Raw genomic sequence first — 18,204 nt, 5'->3', positions numbered from 1 at the left:
GTGAGTGTATGTAAAGCAGGGAATGCCTGTACTAAAGACTGCCAGTGTCTAATGTTTCATCTTTTAAGTAGAGACTCAGATTTGCCAGAAGACATGTGATGCAGTAAACATTATAGTAGGGTTCACAATTCATCTCCTGTATTATTTTAGGAGGATTCAGAGTACCGACCTCTGAAACATGCCAGTGAAACAGAAATATAACATAGCTTTTTGCAAAACTTAAAATCTCCCATGCAACAAAGACAGGTATTTGTTACAATTATTTCTTAGAGAGAAACTGCACAGCCCCCCAAAAATAAAATAAATACAAAATCAATATTTAGCAGATGTGCCCCCAATGAAAACATTCAGGGCTGATCTTAGGACATTAGGCACCCTGTGCAAAATATTTTCACAGTACCCCTCCCTAGCCAGACCTCATCATCCAATACCTCCCACCATTTAAAACTTCCCATTCTTATTAACCCTAAAACAAAGAAATTTGAAAGCTTAATACCCTGATGTGGGGTTTTCCTACTTAGTATACCAAATGATGATGCTGTTTAGCACATATTTTTTAATTTGGTGCACTTATGTGGGATTGCATATTAAAGGATAGGATACCCAATTAGGGCACTGTTTTATTTAAAAAAAAAATGTTACTACTGTTGCACATGGGGACATAAACAAAGAGAGCTACACTCACAAACACAACTCTGGGATGGAGACCACTTTTATTGGGGTGGGGGGACCAGGGTCTGTCCTGGAACCGGGCATCTGGAGGGGATTAAAACACTGTCTCACATGCTCCACAATGCGAGAGCATTGCCTCTCCATCTCGGGACACAGGCTATCCACAACACAAGACTGAACAACGCTGTGGGGGGTGACCTGCATTTATTGGGAGGGGGGATCTGGAACAGCCCAGCGATCCTGGAAAGGAAACTCTGTTACCCCACATGAGAGGCGGGACATCCCGCATGCTATAAAATGTAGCCATGAGACGCAAAGGATCTTGCTCACCGGGACTCTAACCAATGCACCACTATAACCACTGCACCACACCTTTGCACACAACCGAAGGGGGGGGGGGGAGGGAGAGAGAGACGCATTGATGAGACACACAGATGCTGAGGGGGGGGATGTGGTAGGGGGAGAGGGGATCGTGACATACCGAGCAACAGAGAGGAGTGGGGGGTTACACACAAGAAAGAACTGTTAGGATAGCGGGACGGGGGGGGGGGGGGACGACGAAAATGTGGGACACACAAGAGGGGAGGGAATCACTCACACAATAGCTGCAATAACAATACAGATGCACAAAAAAACATATTTAAAAAACAAGAAACACAAAACAAAAACAGGATATGTTAGTCACAGTGCTGTAAGGTGACGGCTACACTGCCCTCCAGAGGGAGCACCCGGCCCAAAGGTACCGGACTGCACATACCACTAACCCATAAGAACCATATATGAGATTAAGTGATCATGCCATACCCCACCCAGCCACGGCGTACACACGCAACCACGCTAACAGACACACCTCGCCAAGAGAACCGAGATCCCTCCCTGAGAGATTGCAACTTCCCAATGGGACTATTAAGGAACAACCGGAGGCGTCGCACCCAAGGGGTGGGGATACTATTCTCCAAAGGGGTACCCTACACAGAACTAGACAACCGCAGTTGTGAGCAAGGCAAATATATCTTCACGAAAGGCATGATTCACAATCAGAACGCAAAACAATACCAATTCCTGTGCACAACACTGAATGGCCTGATGAAATTTGCCGAGGGCATCCTGATCTTAGGGGGAGACCTCAACCTGACAAAGCACCAACAGGATACCACCACCCATCCCACACTAACCCCAGACAACAGACACGCACTTCAACTACTCCACCACCACCAACTTATGGACTGCTGGAGGGCAATAAACCCAACGACCCGAGACTATACCTTCTACTCCTGGACTCACACCTCCTACTCGAGGTTAGACTATTTCCTAATGCCGCACAGTCACCTCACCCTCTTTGTAGAATTGGAAATACTATCCATGACGTGGTCAGACCATAACCCTATCCACCTACCACTCAAGTCACCACTGTTTCGGCCCCGCCAAACATTGTGGCGCTTAAATTAGTCCATTCTATCTGAGCCAGCCATAGTAGAAACCGCCAGAAAAACCATCCAAAGCTATTTCGCTACAAACAAGACTGGGGACACAACACCCCTTACCTGTTGGGAAGCCCACAAAGCTGTGATCTGAGGCCACTTCATAGAATGCTCAAAGCGCAAGAAAGCCAAGAAAGCCAAGAAAGCCAACGCACAGACAATTTCAGATCTGAGCAGGGAAATTGCAGCGCTGGAGCGTCAACACAAACGAATGCAGGACGCCGCTATATACAGAGACCTCCTCCTAAAACGCACCCAACTCATCACGCCCCTTAACCGTTCCATTCAATAATCCTGCCAACATTTCCAACACATGATCTATGAACACAGGAATAAATGTGGCAGACTGCTTGCCAACCTACTCAAGCACCGCAAAACCCAATTATACATCCCCAAAATCAAGGACTCGGCCCAAAGAGTCCGTTACCTCCAAAAACAAATTATTGCCACGTTCCTCCAATACTACAGAGGACTGTATCACATACGCCAAGACACACAGGACGGTGAAAAACACCACAGTCGCAATGACATACTGAGTATGGATATATCAGGACTACACCGGTTAGCGGACAGCGAGTGGGAAATGCTGGAGGTACCCATCACGACAGAAGCACTGAGACTCACGATCAAGAAAGCAAAGATGGGCTATTCACCGGGACCACATGGCCTACCACTCCTCTATTACAAAACCTTCTTACCAGACTTACTCCCAAAGCTACAAATGACCCTGAACTCTATCCTAGAAGGGGCGGCGCCGTCCACACAATTCACATCGGCAAACATCACACTACTTCTGAAGGAAAGCAAGGATTTAACACTGTGTCAAAGCTACTGCTCAATCTCAGTCCTCAACGTCAACCTTAAACTACTGGCTAGTGTTCTACGCTTGGCCCCGCTGCTCCCAGGCATAATATACTTGGAACAAACGGGATTCATTCCAGGCCGGGAGGTTTGAGACAATATCATCCGGGCGTTGAACCTGATCTTGTAGGCCTAACAGACCAAACACCCGACCTTAATCCTGTCAACAGATGCCGAGATGGCTTTTGATAGAGTGCATTGGGGATACATGTTTGAAATACTATGTTTGAAATACGAGCCTGTGCATAGGACCAAAATATATTTCATGGGTCGAGGCATTATACACATGCCCAACAGCAAGACTGCGAATTAACAGAGCCCTCTCAGACACGTTCCAAATAACTACCGGGACGCGCCAAGGCTGCCCACTATCGCCTCTGCTGTTCGCAATCACACCTTTCCTGAACAAAAGTAGGACCAACGAGAACATCCGCGGAATGGAAAGAAGCCGAACACATCACAAAATCCTCGCCTACACAGACGACCTCCTATTTATAGTAAAGGAACCCGCCACTTCTTTGCAAGCGATCACGACAGAATTTGAAAAATATAGACGTATCTCTAACCTGCTAATTAATTACTCCAAATCAAAAATCCTGGCCCTCACTGTCAGCCATGCACAGCAACGAACATTGCAACTTCAACATCTCTTCCGCTGTTGCACAAAACAGATGAGATACCTAGGGGTATGGCTCAGCCCGGACCCGGCAGACTTATACACACATAACTTTGTGCCTATCCTCAAGGCGGCAGTAGGGGAAATGCAAGCCTGCAACTCATACTACATATCATGGCTGGGAAGGGTGAACGCAGTAAAGATGACTTTACTCCCTAAACTCCTCTTCGTCTTCCAGACAGTTCCAATATCAGCTCCAAAGACCTTCTTCACTACACTAGAAGCGGAGGTCTGCAAATTCATATGGAAAGGTAAATTCCCCCGCATAGCTCACTCACAACTGACACTGCCCAAGCTCAAAAGGGGGCTAGCTCTCCCGGACTTCAAAAAATGCTTCCTTGCAACACATTACACAAAAATCATGAAGAACAAAACATGGGTAAAATTAGAAGCAGACAGCACCAACTGTGATCTACCATGGATCATAAGGGAAGCAAGCAGACATTCCCAACTCACACACCCATTTGTGAAAGCCACACTCCAAACTTGGCATCAACACGGCACCAAGTACTACCTCATGACAGACCCAGGCCCCTTGCTCCCTCTGAAAGGTAACCTGGATTTCACGGCGGCAGAACTGGGCCTCCTCCCACGCCTGTCGGAACATAAACCACTACTCCGCATAACAGACGTGATGGTCAAACCTTTCGCGGTCAGCCCGATCGCTGACCTCTTCCCAGAAAAACAACAAACATTTCTACATACAATGGTGAGAGAACAAATATCACGCTGTTCCAAATCAATACCACAAAAACCCAACCTACATCGAGACAAAACACATTTTGAATCGCTCTGCCTACAAAAAACGATGCCTCCGAAAGCCATCTCCCTGATCTACGCATCACTAGTGACAAATCGTTACCTCTTGGCACCACCCTGCATAAGACAATGGGAAGAAGACCTTGATGAAACGGTCACAGAGGTGGAATGGAAAAAAAATCAATACCCACGTCCAAAAAAAAACAGGATCTGCTCGACTACTAGATGGTACCTCACTCAGACTGCCTTACATGCCCAGGACCACACAACACCAGACACCTGCTGGCGTTGGAGAGTGGCGAGAGGAAACTTTATCCACATATGGTGGGACTGTGCCCCCCTTAGACCATTTTGGGAAAGGATCAGCTGTGTGATCAAAGAAGTAACGGATAAAACAATGGCGCAGACACCAGTCACATATCACACCACCATGCCGACACCAGCATATAAAAGATCATGGCTCCCTATTTGCTTAATATTATGACTTTCCCTCTATGTCCATACCTGGACTAATAGGCGACCACAAGCATTGTTTGTCACTTAGCAATATGTTTGCATTTACTTGCTCATCAAAATGACCACCTATCTACCACAAATAATGTACACTGTTTGCGCAACACCCCTGCAAAGGAAAACTGTTTAATATGTCGCTTTCCCGAAACGATACAAGAATGTAACTGTCCTTCCACATGGAATGTATTGTTAATGCCACACCCCCTGCGTGGGGAATTTGTTTTATATGTTGACCTCAATAAAACGGATTTAACCCAAAAGCTTTTCAAATGAGTTTATTCTCCCTTTTCTTTAAAAATTAGAGAACACAGAAACATGTAGACACAGATATAAATATGTCTCTATATAGACTTACTCTGCCTTTTTACAAAAGAATGGGCTTTCCCTGTTTCTGTATAAAAGAATGAGCTTTCTATGTTTCTATATAAAGGAATGGGCTTGCACTTGCCTCTATGTAGAGACACATTCTTGTCTGTGTCTCCATATTTCTATGTTCTCCAATTTTTAAAGAGTGGGGAGAATGAAAATGAAAAGTGCTGCAAAGGCCAAAACAGTGGTTTTCAAAGTCATCAAGGCCAGCACTTTTCAAGTCCTCCATAATAGTATGAAAAAATATATATATTTTTCCCAAAGAAAGTTTAATAAACCGAGTCCTAATTTGTTATCCTTTAATAAACAGTCAAACATCTGGGTACCAAAGTTTGGAGACATCTACTAAACAGCACCTTAATATGGTATCCTTATTAGGGGAATCCCACATGGGGTACTAAATTAAAGAAGCAATCTACTACAAAACTATAATTGTCCAACTAATATAGGGACACCTTTTTTTTCAAGTAAGTGCATTTAAAAGCGTGTAGTGTGTACTTGTGTGAGTGCTGTAGAATAAATATGTGTATTGATAGGTGCTGTAACATGTGTCTGAATATGTGTATAGGGGTTGCATTATATGTATGTATTAGGAGCTGTAGTGTGTATGTGTATAGGTGCTATGATGTTTGTGTATAGGGGGTACAGTATATGTGTTGAAATAGGAGGAATCGTATACGTATAGTGGTTGTAGTTTAGAGGGTTGTTTGTCTTTATTGGTGCAGCTGAGGGGATTGATAATTGAGTGCCAGAACTGCGAGGGATAGGATGTTATGGTCTCTTCCAGAAAAAGGTACAAACAATGCGATACACTACTGGACCACCAGGGAAACATTTTTATTTAATATATTGCGAATCTTCCAATAGATTAAATACTAATTTAATTGCATTTTACATGAGGAGCAACGGCTTTCTCAGATACTGCGCCCTTGTGGGGTATATTCTAAAGTGGCCCTTTCTTTTGCACACTCCAGAGGCCAGGTCTGGGTATTTGAAGACAAGAACCAGTCCCATACATGGGGAGAGTTGTTGTAGAATTATTAGGCCTCATAAAAATTGTTTTAAAGGAATGCTTTATTAGAAGGAAATGTGCGTCAGCGGAACATTAGATTCCTGTAGAGTGAAACATTGTAGCAGCTAGCTTACATGTTGGTCTTAATAAAATGTGTATTTACTAAAAGCCTTGAAAACTAACCTTGAAACTAACAGTGCCAACTACTCAAAATGGCTGCCAACGCACCCCTCCCATCGAGTGAACACTCTCATTTCCAAGATGGTGCTGGAATCCGGGGGAGAACTTCATGACGACAGTAATGACATAAGATTGGGCACCCAGTAGGACGTGCTTTGAATGAACCACTTAACACTTAACCAATTATTAATGCATAAATCAATGTTATCTCTGACAATGCTTATGATGTAATGGTGCTTTATAAGGGTCTGCGCACCCATTTTTCAAGCTAAGCCATTACATTTTCCGAAGTTCTTTGATTAACCTGAACCCTGTGTCTCAGTGTGAATTTACTTCTGCGTGCACGCAACTTTATTATTTTTAATTTGGACAGGAACAGATAGTCATCCAAACTTATTGGTTTGCATAAAAGAATCCACAACAGAGTCATGTAAAGATTATGTGTTGAAAGAAACTATTGATAAGTAAATAGCATTAAAAGGAAAATCAAAAAAACACCCAGACTACTTCATCTCACCCAAGGGATTTCAGCGCTGAAATAAGGTGAGTGATTTAAAAAGTTTTTAACTCTTTAAGTATTGCCATGGGGTGGGAAGGGGGGAAGATATGGAGGGGAAGAAGAGAGGCATTGTAGAGTTAGGAATACAGCTGTATTCCTAACACTAAAGCATTCCCTTAATTAATTGGTACATGTTTCAAAAGTATTATATTGAGTACCAGGCCCGGACTGGCCATCGGGCACACCGGGCAAATGCCCGGTGGGCCGCGGTGGCCATGGGCCGAGGCCGGCAGGGGAAGGTCCCAGGATCTCCCCTGCCGGTCTTTGCAGGGCCAGCACTATGCGAGCGCCGGCCCCGCTGTTTGCCATGACGGGCCGGTGGGGAGATCAAAGATCTCCCTCACCGGCCCACTTTAATAGACCTGCGGCTGGGGAGGAAGGGAGGGAGGGAGAGGACCTGGCGGAGCTCTATCTTGCAGCTCCGCCGGGTTCCTCTCGCGAGATCCGGCGCGTTGCCATGGCAACGACCGGATCTCGCGAGAGTGAACTCTAGCCCGCAGGCTAGAGTTCACTCACCGCTGGACCACCAGGGATGGATGGCAGAGTGCCTGAACCCCCCTCCCACTCACCAGCTTGCCGGTCCCACCCTCCCAGACTAAAGGTAAGAAGGGAGGGGGGGACATATTTATTTGTTTATTTACCCCAAAACACAATCCATAACATTTACACACATCACCCTCAGCACTCACACACATCATCCACAGCACTATCACCCTCAGGACTCTCACACACATCATCCACAGCACTATCACCCTCAGGACTCTCACACACATCATCCACAGCACTATCACCCTCAGGACTCTCACACACATCATCCACAGCACTATCACCCTCAGCACTCTCACACACATCATCCACAGCACTATCACCCTCAGCACTCTCACACACATCATCCACAGCACTATCACCCTCAGCACTCTCACACACATCACCCTCAGCACTCACACACATCATCCACAACACTATCACCCTCAGCACTCTCACACACATCATCCACAGCACTATCACCCTCAGCACTCTCACACACATCACCCTCAGCACTCACACACATCATCCACAACACTATCACCCTCAGCACTCTCACACACATCATCCACAGCACTATCACCCTCAGCACTCTCACACACATCATCCACAGCACTATCACCCTCAGCACTCTCACACACATCATCCACAGCACTATCACACTCGGCACTCTCACACACAGCACCCTCACACACATCACCCTCAGTACTCACACACATCATCCACAGCACTATCACACTCAGCACTTACATACACATCACCCTCAGCACTCTCACACACATCATACTCAGCACTATCAAAAAACACATCACACACAGCACTCTTACACATCATCCACAGCACTATCACACTCGGCACTCTCACACACAGCACCCTCACACACAGCACCCTCACACACATCATCCTCAGTACTCACACACATTATCCTCAGTACTCACACACATTATCCTCAGTACTCACACACATTATCCACAGCACTATCACACTCAGCACTCTCACTCACATCGCACTCACACACACATCACAATCAGCACTATCACAAAACACATCATACACAGCACCCTCACACCGCACCCTCACACGCATCACACACAGCATCCATCATACACACATGCTGCACCCCTCACATACACACAGAACCTCCCCAACACACTGCACCACACACATACACAATACTTCCAAACATATGTATGTATATATACACACACACACACACACACACACACACACTACATTCCTGACATACACACTCTGGATCCCCTATACACACACTAGATTCCTTGTAAGCAAACACATACTACACCCCTAAACACACACTCTCTACAAACACTACATCACCTATACACACACACACACACTTGCTACATCCCCTATACACACATTCTCTACAGCCCCTAGCCACATATGCATTACATTACACCACAAACACAACACGACTAAAACCGACCTTATTACATAATACCACACCACAATCAGCTCACTCTATACACACACAATCCCACAAGCAGGCTCCAAACACATGCACAATACTCTTTCCTGGCCCTTTTGTCTCCTGGTATCCATTTATAGAGACACCAGAGACAAGTTGCAAGGAAACACAGTGCAAGCATTAAATTTGCTTGCACTGTGCAGAACAAATACAGGGCGTTTTTCTCATGCTAGAGCTCTTTAGCAGAGCTCTGCGCATGGTCCCTGGCCTGCACTTTGAGAGGGGGCGTGTTTGTCGTTAGTGATGACAAAACACACCCTCTCTGCCCCGCCCCCTTCTTAGTGGGCCGCTGTGATAAAAAAATGCCCAGGCCGAATTTTTATCCCAGTCCGGCCCTGTTGAGTACACAACATGCACAGTTGAAACATTTGCAGTGTTTTGCATATTTGTCTACAGAGAATCTTCATGACATTTCTCTAATGTATCTACAGTTACAAATGATATCAACACAACCATTCTTGCATGTTAAAGACTAAAACACTTATACAGATCAAGCTAAAATGTAGCAGCACAACATAAATCTTTTTCACCCTGGGAATGTGGCTTTTGGCTTATAATATTTACTAGAATTTCTGAAGAAATCTAATCACATACATTCTATTCATTTCTTTCACATTTTTTAATGTTGCAGACCTATCCTACCATTGATTGGATATTTTTCTCACATAAATCTACACTCAATACCACAAAATAAAAATTGCAACAAATAACTCAATGGTCTCTCTGGGTCCAGAGATCATGTGTGGAGATGGCAATGACTTGCTGAAGGACAAGCATGCAAAACTTCATCAATCTTAAGGTGCTCTATCATAGCAGGGCCATATTGAAGCCTCACCTCCATGTAAGACACATGAAAGCCTGCTTGCAATTTGCAGAAAAAAAATATTTACATTTCTTTCAGACTGTGATAAACACGATTTTCTGATCTGAAGAAATGAAGATTGGACTGTTTGGCTTCAATTCTAAGTACAATGTCTGTAGGAAAACAGTCACTAATACCATGACAAAAAAAACTGGGCTTAAGAGTCACCTTCTAACAGTATAATGTGTGACGGACCACCTTGCACCCCGACTGGGTGCTTTCTCCAATCGGTGCTTCCTAGCTGTCGCCGAGTACCATAAGCACCGCACCGGACACCATAAGCACCGTAGCCCCTTAGCCACCGCAGCATGGCTGGGGTTTTGCCGTTCCTTCTCACCCTGGACCAAACTCCTGGATCCAGCTCCCAGTGAGAAGACCTCCCCTCCAAGAGAGTATAGCAGGTATAGCCAGGGCCGCCATCAGGGGGTGACAACCATAACGGTTGTCACGGGCCCGGCGGCCCTGGGGCCCATCGGGCACGCTGATGGGGCCCATCGGGTAGCCCATGAACTTTGGGCCACCCGATGGGCCCCATATCTTCAGGGGCCTGGTCAGCGCTGCTTTTAGCAGATTAGCTTAATTGATGTTCTCATGAATGTACTTTATTTGGATTCAGAGTGAATAAGAAGATTGAGAAAAAAAATATATATGTATAACTGAAGAAACCAAGATGTTAAATTATATAGCACAGTAAAATTGTACCTGAATCCTAGGAGTTGTATGCAGTTTTCGCAACTGCAGACAAATACTAGACTAAAGTGAATTCCTGGATCTCCTCCATCATGTGGGAAAAACACCTTGACCCTTGGTAAGGATAATATTATTTATTCCACAGTGGGCAAACAGTTATTCCATATAGAGGGGAGAGTGAAGATCACCATTGACACTTTTATGCCTACTGGCACGCCAACAGTGAGTGGTGATCCACAGTAAACAGTCAATATCTAAGAAAAAAAATACTGGTGAAAAAATATCAGAATTTGGGTGGATCTCAAATGTAACATCCTCGCCAAGTTGATTAATGGTAAGTGCATAGGATACTGAAGCAGCATATTCAATTAAAAACAGAGATAATAAAGGACAAAGTAAAATTTCTACTACACCAAACATGATGATAATAAATTGGTAGAGAAACTTTGAAGGGACAGGATAGTCACCAGAACAACTACAGATTAATGTAGTTGTTTTAAGGTTTATAGTAGTCCCTGCAAGCATTAGAATGCAATTATTTTTAGAAAAAAAGGCAGTGTTTATATTACTGCCTAGGAACACCTCTAGTTGCAGTCACTCAGATGGCCAATCAAGGAGCTTCCTGGGTAAGGAATGTACAATATGCAGCACGTTCATCGGCTCCATGTTCTGCATGGATGAACTCAGCATACATATATCATTATAAAACACAAAATAGGCGCTCACTTTAACAGAGTAACGGGCAGCAGTGAACCAGCAGGGATTCCACAACCCTGCTTAGATTGGAACAAGTGAAAAAAGAAAGGTGTGGTACCATGGCGCCTGACAGAGGGTAGACCCGGCATCATCAACGAGACACTGAGTATGTGGACCGCAGGTGCAGGCCTTCATTCCGGCCTGGGGGAGGAGTGCTCCCCCACTATACCTGCAACTCACAGACCTTTTGCGGACTCAGCCGGTTCGGGGTGCCATCCTTCCCAGCAGGGGTATCGGCTTATAGTTGGTACATTGGCCCGCAGCCCCACTGCATAAAGCCCTCAGCCGAGAACTCTTTGGGGCCCAACATGAACTGTCTGTGCTAATACTCAATAGAGCTCCCACCAAGCAGCCACGTTAATTTGGTTAATAGTTTGTTTTGGACTGGCTCCAGAGGGTTGGTGGGCAATCCAGCATGTTTCATATGGTGATATGCATACTCCGTTAATTACCCACGCCAGGACATTGTCTACTAAACATTGATTCAGTTTATCAGTAGGTATATTCGTACTAACTCGCTAAACACTTCACCTGTTTCATTCCCCACAAGATAAGAACAGTTTGAGCAATCTTTCACTAATAGTACACTACAGCTAAGTCTAGCCTGTGTGAATATGTTCAACTATTATAAAAATGTGGTAGTCTTTCATCCCTGCACTTTAATAGCAGCAACCACATACCCACCGTGTCTAGTATTTTTCACAAGTTACACTGTTATGCTGGTACCTCGTACCTAGACATGTTAGTCTGACTCTATTATATCAAGTGTGTTCCAATACTGTCTCATTTAAAATTGTACACTACACTACAAAATGTGCTTGTCCAATCTGTAACTCCGATTGTAAAGCGAGAAATGTCGCTAGAGGATTGCCGTTGGGGTACCTCGAGCCTGGTTGTACTACTATGCACTGCAAAAAAAATATATATATATATATTTTTTTTTAAAGTACAGCATATTAACATTTTATTTGTCAGTCTAACTTAACAGTAGGTGATAAAAGTATTTAAAATTCACAGAAATATATTAGTGCAACTTCAAAGATAATATAGTGCATTTGCCACTTAAAGTGCTAACTGTGGTTATACGACATCTTAAATAAATATTTTGTTTTACTTTGTTTCTGGTATCATTATATAAATACTGTAATATTTAACAATTGAAATATTTTTTTCTTTTTTTTAGATCAAAGAAGATGTTTTATCTACCTAATATTTGTAAAATGGAAATGTACATTTTTTTTTTAACATTCTTTGATAGTGCTTGGCTTGACAACAGGAATACAGTGACTATTCAAGAATACTATCTGCAATCAGATTACCAACATAAAAAGTCTAAATATACTGCCGTTTTTGTAATTAAAGGGACACTATAGTCACCAGAACAACGACAGCTTATTGAACTTGTTCTGGTGAGTAGGCTTTTTGCTGTAAACACTGTCTTTTCAGAGAAAATGCAGTGTTTACATTTCAGCCTAGTGATAACTTCACTGGCCACTCCTCAGATGGCTGGAAGAGATCCTTCCTGGGTCATGGCTGCCTAAAATGCATTCAAACATTCAGTATCTCCTCCCTCTGCATGCAGACACTTAACTTTCCTCATAGAGATTCATTGATTCAGTTAATCTCTATGAGGAGATGCTGATTGGCCAGGGCTGTGTTTGAATTATGCTGGCTCTGCCTCTGATCTGCCTCCTTGTCAGTCTTAGCCAATCCTATGGGGAAGCATTGTGATTGGATCAGGCTACCACTTCTGATGATGTCAGAGGTCAGTGGAAGTTCACATGCAGAGGCAGCAGCTTCAGACTTGCATACAAGTAAGATTTTACTATTTTTAGGGAGGCAAAGGGGGCCAAGGAGGCTACATAGTGGTTTTAACACTATAGGTTCAGGAATACATGTTTCTGTTCCTGACCCTATAGTGCTCATTTAAAGAAAATCAAGAGAAGAAACATGTCAATAGACAAGTACACAGGGGACATATATACCACTGGCTACACACACTGACATTCTGATTACCATTCGATGCCACTGGTTTAAAGATAATATTAGAAAGAGAGGCTAATTATTTAAAACACATATGGTAAGCAGGGCTCTGGATGTTGACATCAGGCATGTGTCACTCTGTGTGCCCAGATGCCTCCAATTCAGATCACCCTATGCTGCAAATAGGCCAGATTTGGGATCTGAGTTCCTCGTCAGGACCGTTATGATCCCCTCCGTCTCTGGACTGTGCTGATTCTGCTGAGTGTTGCACTGCATACTAAGAATTAGTCTGCTTTGACATGGTTCCCTGTTGCTGTCGCTCCGGGCCTGTAAGTGGGCTAGTGCCCCATGTCCATAGATCTGCCATCACCAGATGGCAACATCATATGCCCTTAGGGACCCCAGAACAAGGTCGCACCCGAGGATTTATGGACGGCTGCCCAGCTCTTTCTTACTGTTGCTGGCAGAGACTGTAAGATTGTAACCACGGCTGGTTCCCTTATTTACCACTATAATGTCTTAAAGCATAGAACTTAGCAGGGCTAACCATACAGATATCTTAGCCATGATTTTATATAGTTAGTCAGAGATCCTCTATTTAAAATATATAAATAATTGAGAATACAATATAAAATAAGGATCGTCTTGGAAGCAATGAAGTTTTGTCTTTTAGATATTTATTATATAAAAAATAGAAATATAGACATATAAAATCCATTACAATAATGTAATAATTTATAGCAGAGTATATAAGATTAAACAAAATGCTTGCAAATATCATTACTAGATTAACATACCCTCCTGAACATGTCATGTCAGCCTCTCTGTCATTTTAAGATGGAGCAATGTCTGTCTCCAAGTCTCTCCTCTGTGTCTTAACATTTAAAAGTACACCTATTTATACCTTAGGTGTCGTCATTTTAGGGTCACTGTAGTTCATATATGAAAAAGCATGGGCGTAGGAACCAGGGGGAATGGGGGGGATGCATCCTCCCCAGCAAATCATGCGGGGGGGAAAGGTTATGGGGAAATCCCCCCCCCCAGCTCCGCTGGCCCCCCTCATGCTGCAGCCGCCCGAGCGCTCTGTAGAGAGCCTCAGACGGCTGCAGCTTTGCCCGGGCTGGTGCGTCCATGAGGGCGCACCGCCCGGGCGCAGCATGAGGAGAGCGGCTGACAGGAGGGAAGCGCTCAGCGCTCCCTCCTGTCACTCCCTCACTGTAGCGTGGCCGAGCCCTGTATGGTCCGCGGGTACAGGGAGCATCTGTCTCCTGTACCCGGCCTGACTAACAGGAAGTGCACACAGAGTGTGCACTTCATTTTAGTCCGGCCGGGTACAGGAAACAAAAGCTCCCTGTACCCGTGGACCAAACAGGGCTTGGCCACTTTCCAACAGAGGTAGGGGAAGGGGGAGGAAGAGAGTAGGGAGGGAGAGAGGGAGGGGGGGGTGGAAGAGAAAAAAAAGAGAGTGACAAGGGAGGGGGGGAGAAAAAAGAGTGACAAGGGAGGGAGCGGGAGAAAAAAGAGTGACAAGGGAGGGAGGGGGAGAAAAAAGAGAGTGACAAGGGAGGGAAGGGAAGAAAAAAAGAGAGTGACAAGGGAGGGGGAGAAAGTGACAAGGGAGGGGGAGAAAGAGTGACAAGGGAGAGAGGGAGGGGGAGAAAGAGTGACAAGGGAGGGAGGGAGGGGGAGAGAGTGACAAGGGAGGGAGGGAGGGGGAGAAAGAGTGACAAGGGAGGGAGGGGGAAAGAGAGTGACAAGGGAGGGAGGGGGAAAGAAAGTGACAAGGGAGGGAGGGGGAAGAAAGTGACAAGGGAGGGAGGGGGAGAAAGAAAGTGACAAGGGAGGGGGAGAAAGAAAGTGACAAGGGAGGGAGGGAGGTGGAGAAAGAAAGTGACAAGGGAGGGGGAGAAAGAAAGTGACAAGGGAGGGAGGGGGAGAAAGAAAGTGACAAGGGAGGGAGGGGGAGAAAGAAAGTGACAAGGGAGGGAGGGGGAGAAAGAAAGTGACAAGGGAGGGAGGGGGAGAAAGAGAGTGGGGAGGGAGGAAGGGAGAGGGAGAAAGAGAGTGACAAGTGGGGGACGGAGGGGGAGAAACAGAGTGACAAGGGAGGGAGGGGGAGAAAGAGAGTGACAAGGGAGGGAGGGGGAGAAAGAGAGTGACAAGGGAGGGAGCGGGAGAAAGAAAGTGACAAGGGAGGGAGGGAGGGGGAGAAAGAGTGACAAGGGAGGGGGAGAAAGAGTGACAAGGGATGGGGAGAAAGAGTGACAAGGGAGGGGGAGAAAGAAAGTGACAAGGGAAGGAGGGAGGGGGGGAAAGAAAGTGACAAGGTAGAGAGGGAGGGGGAGAAAGAGTAACAAGGGAGGGAGGGAAGGGGGAGAAAGAGAGTGACAAGGGAGGGAGAGAGATTGACATCCATCACACACACACACACACAATCACGCAATCATGCAACCCTTACACACACAGAAACACACAATGCATTCCTTACACACACTCAATACACCCCTTACAGACGCACACACTGCATCCCGTACATACACAGAAGCACACCTTGCAGCCCTTACACATACAAACACAGATTCACACAATGCATTCCTTACACACATATCAGAACATCCCCTACACACTCCACCCCCTGTGAACAAACTCATTGGTGGTACATGAAGGTGGACCCTGGGACCCAGACCTTGAGCTGTGTAAAGGGCCCCCCAAAAATGGAGCTGCTTCCCGTTCTCCCAGAACATTGATTTTTGTGACCACAGTTACAAACAGACTCCAGAGAGCATGTTCTACACCAGACCAGTGGAGCCAGATTGCAGCTAGAGCCCATCATCATCCTCATCTGGTTGTAAATAGGCAATCTAGCATATTATTCGTGGCACTAATCTCTAATTTACCTCACATTAAAGAAACACTATAGTCCCCAGAACCACTGCAGCTTAATGTAGTGGTTCTGGTGTCTATAGCCTGTCCCTGCAGGCCTTTTAATGTAAACACCGCGGCACTCCAGCACTGGCGTTAGTTAACATGGCAGAAAAATAATTGGAAAGGGTTAGGGGGGCTACTAATAAGGATAGGGGGAGAGGGGTAGGTAGAAAAATAATTGGAAGGGTTTAGGGGGGGCTACTAATATGGATGGGAGGAGGGGGAAGGTAGAAAAATTATTGGAAGGGGTTAGGGGAGTACTAATATGAATGGAAGGGGTAGGGTGGGTTCTAATATGCATGAAAGGGGTTAGGGGGTACTAATATGCATGGAAGGGGTTAGGGGGGTACTAATATGCATGGAAGGGGTAGGGGGTTAATATGCGTGGAATGGGTAGGTGGATGGAAGGGGTAGGGGTGGTTCTAATATTCATGGGAAGGGTAGGGGTGGTTCTAATCAGGAGGATCCCGGCGCTGTATCCGGGTAAGTAAAACCCCTTCCCTGTAGTGACCCTTTAATGTTATTATGTAATCATTTATATAGCGACTGCAAATTCCGTAGCGCTGTACAATGGGATAAACAACTCCTAGTTTACGGAATAAGAATATACCCGGCGAGTAAAAATGCTATCCCCCCCAGATTTTATTGGGTTCCTACGCCCATGTGAAAAAGTAACACTTCTTTTACTTTATTCATTTCAGGACCTCCCTTAATTTGGCAAATATACAAGGCCATAACTAAAGGGTGTATACGTCATGGAAATTTTCCTGACTTAGTTCAAGATGGCATCTTAAAGTCTGAACATCCTTATCTACTAATGTTCCCACAGTACTGAAAGAGTCGTAGCATAGCCTTGAAGCTTGTTTATGCATTATTGTTATTGTAATTTGTCTGGGACAAAATGGTGCAAACATAATATGCACTGAGATTATTGCTTAAAGAAACAGTTATGAAAAACAATATGTTCCATATGTTCCATTTCTAACACCTTGTCAGTTTGCAATATCTCTTAAAGACAAAGTACACAGTTTGAGAAATACCATATTTGCATTTGCCCATAACAAGATGTGTGTCTCATGCAGCAAATCACAAAATCTTGAGACACACACTTAACAGTCTCTGCCAGGAACAGTAGAACTTGTTGCAGGAGACAAACATTTGAACTGTCTCTTCCAGCAGTGACAAGATTCTGTGATACGCTGCATGAGACACACATCTTACAGTCTCTGCCAGCAACAGTAATATTTTCAGTATTTCTTTTTCCGTCCAGTACCTTTGAGATTCATTATTGTTTCTATCTTTTTCGATAGTTTATTAGTTACATTGAAACATTGTTGCCCTAGACAGTATAGTGCTTCATTCTGCACTCATCAAGGTACCTTTGTTCTGGGGAGTCTGTACAATTTTTTACTCACTTCCTCTCTATCATTGATTTTAACCCCTTAAGGACGAGTGACGGGCGAGGTCCGTCACTCAGGGGAAACCCTTAATGACGAGTGACGGACCTCGTCCGTCACGCGGTAAAATTAACCCCAGATCGCCGCAATCGTGGTGTTAATGGTGCTCTGGTCTGCCTCTGTATTAGAGGCAGACCGGGAGCACCGGATCAGGCTGTCCTAGTACATGTGCCCGCTCTGACAGCATGTCAGAGCGAGCACATGTGCTCTGTATACTTACCTTCTGCCTCCCTGCACTTCCGGGTTCAGTGTGAAGTGCAGGGAGACGGATCAGTGCTGATCCTGCCCCCTGGTGAAAAAATTTACCCATTTTAATAAAAAATTAACCCCTTCCCTGCCAATTGATCACTGACGACAGTGATCAGTTGGCAGGGATTACATTTTACTATGATCTGATTTTTTTTTTTAAACCCCTGAGGGTTAATTTTTTTTTTT

General features: G+C 44.9%; 2 protein-coding genes across 2 annotated transcripts in view; both read right to left on the bottom strand.

Annotated features, from left to right (window-relative positions):
- Nucleotides 1-9,748, bottom strand: part of LOC134582358 (intelectin-1a-like) — a 48,345-nt gene extending 38,597 nt beyond the window's left edge. The window contains exon 1 of the mRNA XM_063438935.1: nucleotides 9,723-9,748. The gene's annotated coding sequence lies outside the window, so the exon portion shown is untranslated. The remainder of the gene's footprint in view (nucleotides 1-9,722) is intronic.
- LOC134583131 (intelectin-1-like) overlaps nucleotides 1-18,204 on the bottom strand; it is a 524,948-nt gene that overhangs the window by 213,930 nt on the left and 292,814 nt on the right. The gene's annotated exons all lie outside the window — the stretch shown is intronic.

Source organism: Pelobates fuscus, chromosome 13, assembly GCF_036172605.1.
Source record: "Pelobates fuscus isolate aPelFus1 chromosome 13, aPelFus1.pri, whole genome shotgun sequence".
Taxonomy (NCBI): Eukaryota; Metazoa; Chordata; class Amphibia; order Anura; family Pelobatidae; genus Pelobates; species Pelobates fuscus.
Note: the sequence above shows the minus strand (reverse complement) of the source record. Positions and strands in the feature narration are given on the sequence as shown.